This window comes from Sorghum bicolor, chromosome 4 (genome assembly GCF_000003195.3).
Source record: "Sorghum bicolor cultivar BTx623 chromosome 4, Sorghum_bicolor_NCBIv3, whole genome shotgun sequence".
In the NCBI taxonomy this organism is placed as follows: Eukaryota; Viridiplantae; Streptophyta; class Magnoliopsida; order Poales; family Poaceae; genus Sorghum; species Sorghum bicolor.
This window is the reverse complement of record NC_012873.2, coordinates 34,059,927-34,064,946: the sequence shown is the minus strand read 5'-3', so window position 1 is coordinate 34,064,946 and position 5,020 is coordinate 34,059,927.

Genomic DNA, 5,020 nt, shown 5'->3' with positions numbered 1-5,020 from the left:
GAACGCCTCTGGGCTACAGCTAACCCCTCGAAAGGGGCATAGGTTCTCACTTGGACTACCCGCTAGAAACTCAATTTAATGTGGATGACGCTCGCTCTATCGAGAGTACGTCGAAACCCCCGCATAAAACGGGCCAATCAGAACCTTCCACCACTGGTGTCGACAGCGTTTCTGTGAATTAGGCAACACAACCCTCGAAGGAGTCAAAAACTCCTCCAAGGGCTCGGGGGCTACCCCCGCGGGGTCGCTCGCGCGCCCCCACGGAAATTCGACCTAAAAATACAGCCTCCACCCGAGCGCCAGCGCTCAAATGGAGACTCGGGGGCTACTGTCGAGGGTATCAGTAAGGGGTATCCTAACTGATACACATAACAAGATTACCCTTACACGGATCGAGGCCCTCAATTCGACTTTATAATCAACCGAACATACAGTCATCGACGGCAGCAGCCTCGAAGACGGAAAAAGGCGTCGAGCGAACCGCTCAGGGGTCGAGCGTCAGCTACCGTCGAATACGGAGGTAGGCTCAAGCGAACCAGGAGGCGTCGAGCACCAAGGACGCCGCCCGCCGCCTGACGTGCGCACGAGAACCAGGGCATTTAATGCGCCTGTCGCTTTCCCACCTAACACGCTGGTCACGGGAAGCGTGATGGGGAACAGGCACCCGTCCTGTCATTATTTTTGCAGCCTTCCCCACCAAATGACCCAGAGCATGTCAGGACGCGGGAAGCCGGGATGGAACGTCTAGTCAGGACCCCCTCGAGGCCCCAAAAGTCAATGCTCTGGATAGCAAGACGCTACATGGCGTCCGACCCTCGACCAGACCTATTTCCTTCCTAGGGAAGGGTTGGGCGTCGACTGACGGCACTGCCACCACTCTGACGTATCAGCCACCGCGACGTACAGGCGTGCCACGGATAAACCGGCCCGAGACGGCGCACGGAGCGGGATATAAGGGCACGCGTGATCATCATCAAGCTATCAGGACGGGACGGCTCGAGACCACGCCGGTACGGAGGCCTCGAGTAGGTCAGCGCGCCATGCCTCTATCGACCTCTAGTCTGTCACCTATACATGTACCCTAGGCCTCTCCTTGGAACTATAAAAGGGGAGACCCTGGAGTGATCACACAACACCCACACGTAGAGGAGTCTCCATACTCCATCCCAGTTCATACACGCTTGTATTCACCCCTGTACAAGCACTTAGGTGCAAGATAATACAGACTCCCCTCCCCCACTGGACGTAGGGCCTTCTCTTGCCCAAACCAGGATAAACCCTTGTGTCTTTTTGCATCACCATCTGGGAAAGGGAAACACACATACAAATTCACTCGTTGGTGTGACCCCCCTGGGGAAAACACCGACAATATATATTATTGTTTGTACTATTATTCTAGTATTATTTTTTATATATTATTCTAGTATATTATTAATTCTAGTGTTTTGTATATATTATTGTTTGTACTATTATTCTGGTATTATTTTTAGTATATTATTCTAGTATATTATTAATTCTAGTGTTTTGTATATATTATTGTTTGTACTATTATTCTAATATTATTTTTTAGTATTATTTTTTAGTATATTATTCTAAGGAAACAGGGGCGGGGAGGAAGTGAGGAGTTACAGGTGAAATTTACAAAGATCAGATCTGGTTCAACCAAGCCATAACTAAAAATCTTTTATGTTGGGGGAGCCTAAAAAGATGAAGATTAACTTCAGTCTTGAAGATACTCTTCCAGCCATTCAGTGAAGGTGGCTTGTGATTGAAAATGTATTCATTCCTCTCCTTCCAAATAGACCAAGCTGCTATCATTACTAGATCCAAGAAGAAAGGCCCAGCAAATTTATTTTTCTGCTGTAAAATCATCTGTTCCACATCTTGCTGTATGTTCCATTGTATACCAATTGAGTACCATCTTGAAACACTTGCAGAGCATTCAAAAAACAAATGCAGAGATGTCTCTGTAACTGGGAGTGGACAAAGAGCACAACAGTAACCCTCCTCTAGGTGCATATTTCTTCGAAGCAACATACCTCTAGTGTTAAGTCTGTCCACCAACAGCAGCCACATGAAAAATTTGATCTTTGGCATGCATTTGGCTTTCCACAACCAAGCAAAGGTCATTGGAGGATCAATATCTTTAAAGTTCTCATTATAAGCCATTCTTGATGTGTATAAACCACTTTGCCATTTTGTTACCCATACATCAGTGAGATATCCTTGGTCTCTGTATCCTCCCACTATCTCATTGAACTGTTGAAACTCATTGAAAGCTTCCCTTGACATGGGCAGCCTAAACAGGTTTAACAGATTGTCAGTCAGGCTAGCTTTCAGTGATATTGTCTGATCAATGGCAAAATTGAAAAGTCTTGGGAACATAACTGACAGGGGTGCTTCCTCAAATTGATCAACCCAAAGACCTACTATATCCCCTTCACCTGGTATGCAGTCTGTTAGATCTCTGAATTTATCAAACAGCTTGAGCACATCCTTCCACCAGAAGGATCCTTTGGCGTGAGCTAAATGAGGCACCTTGTTCTGATAATGAGTGGACCAGATCAGTTGCACCCATGGCACTTGGGCTTTATTATAAAATTTAGCTAAATGCTTCATCAGTAGGGCTTCATTCTGCAGTTGCAAATCTTTAATGCCTAGTCCCCCTTTACACTTAGGCATTAAAACTTTGTCCCAAGCAGCTAAATTATATCCTTTTGCGTTGATATCAGATCCCTCCATAGACAATTTTTCCTAAACTTATCAATAGTCTCAATTACAGTTTTGGGCAGGCTGAGCGTGCACATCAGGTAGGTTGGCAAAGAGGAGATGACTGAGTTGATTAATTGCAGTCTTCCTGAATACTGAAGGAACACTAAACTGGCTGACAGATTCCTTTCAATTCTACAAGATGAGTGGAGCATAATCCTTGATTAATGGCTTTGTTGTCCCCAAAGGAATTCCCAAATAAGTGAAAGGCATTTGTCCTCCAGTACAACCAAAAACCCCTGTAAGCAATGGCACCCTTTCTGCAGGGACATTGATGGGAATAAGGTAAGACTTATGAAAGTTCACCTTCAGTCCAGTTGAATCTGCATAGTTGTTAAGCAAAGTTTTAAGGCAAAAAAGTTGCCTAGCATCAGCCGGAAGGATTAATAGAGTATCATCTGCATACTGTACTATTGGATAATGATCCACATCTCTGTTGGGGATTGGCAGAGTTAGCAAGCCTTGCTAGTAAGCTCTATTAACAATGCTCTGGAGAAGATCAGCAGCCAAGACAAAAAGCAGAGGCGAGAGGGGGTCCCCCTGCCTGACCCCTCTCTTACAGTGAAAGTCCTTTCCTTGAACTCCATTCAGTAGGATAGAAGAAGTTCCTGAAGCAAGAATTTGTTTTATCCACTTACACCATCTTGGGGGAAATCCTTTTGCTTGCAGAATACTTATAATAGCATTATGCTCCACTAAATCAAAGGCTTTTTCAAAGTCTATCTTTAAGATAACTATCTCTCTTTTAGAAGTATGGCACTGATGGAGGTATTCAAAAGCCCAACCCAGACAATCTTGAATTGTCCTGCCTTGTAGGAAGCCATATTGATTTCTGTGTATGACTTTTAGGATTATCTTCTGAAGCCTATTTGCTAGGATCTTTGTAAGCAACTTCAAACTTGAGTTTAAGAGTGAAATTGGCCTATAATCACTAACTTTCTCCGGATTAGGCTTCTTGGGCACTAATGTAATATAGGAGTAGTTTATGCTCATTAAATCTGCCTCATGGTTGAAGAAAGCTGAACAAAGTCTATAGAAATCATACTTAATGAGGGGCCAAGCTCTTTTAACGAAATGCTCATTAAATCCATCTGGCCTAGGAGCCTTGTCAATTGGCAGACATCTGACTACCTCATCTATTTCTGTATTTGGAAAAGGCTCTTCTAGCTCCTACAATTCCTCTTGCCACAACAGTTGTTGCAAATTGAACAGCATAGTAGGCTGAACTGATACCCCCATTCTATGCTTGAACTCATTCCAAAATAATGCTGCATTCTCAGCATGATCTGTGGCCACTCTGCCATCTTGAGTTGAGATTTGTGTGATTATATTGAGCCTGTATCTCTCTGTGGCCCTTGCATGAAAAAACTTTGTGTTTTCATCTCCCCACTTGACTAGCTTTTCTGTATACCTCTATCTCCAATATATTTGCTGGCTTGTCAAAAGCTTCCTCAACTGTTTCTGAATAATACTTCTGAAATTCCTTTCAAGAACATGCAGATGCCTCACTTCTTCCAAATCATCCATGGCAGTAATTACTATATTGCAATTATTTATTAGAACTTGTAGACTTGAATGATCTTTAGACCAAGTCTTTAGAGCTATTCTGAGTGCCTTGAGTTTGGGTGTAATGTTCCTAGTTGCATTGGAATTCGAGGTTGACGTCCATGCAGTTGGGACAACTTCCATAAACCCTGGCAATAAAGGCCAATGATTCTCATATCTAAACAATGAGGCCTTTGGGATTGAGGTGCCAATTTGGACCTTGCAAGGAGTGTGATCGGAGACACTTCTAGCTAGAGGCAAGACCACTGTGTTTGGATAAATTAGACTCCAAGCTGCTGAAGTGAAAAACCAGTCAAGCTGCACCAATAAAGGTTGTTCTTACATATTTGACCAGGTATAACCTCGCCCTTTCAAAGGGAGTTCAACTAAACCTAACGTGTGAATAATATCATTGAACAGTATCATATCATTAGCATTTCCACCTGCCTTGTTTTTGTTTGCAGTTGTTCTATAAAAGTTGAAGTCGCCAAGAAGGAGAAGCTGATCATCTTCTTCAAGATTTAGACTATAGAGCCATGACACAAAATATGTTCGTTCAGGTTCTCTTGTGGGGCCATAAACAGTAATTAGTTGCCAAGTTTCCAAATTGTGCACTGATGTGACTTGTATATGTACAGCAAAGGGCTGAATATCCACCGTATTTGCTGAGAAAAATTTTGAATTCCAGGCTACTAGGATACCACCA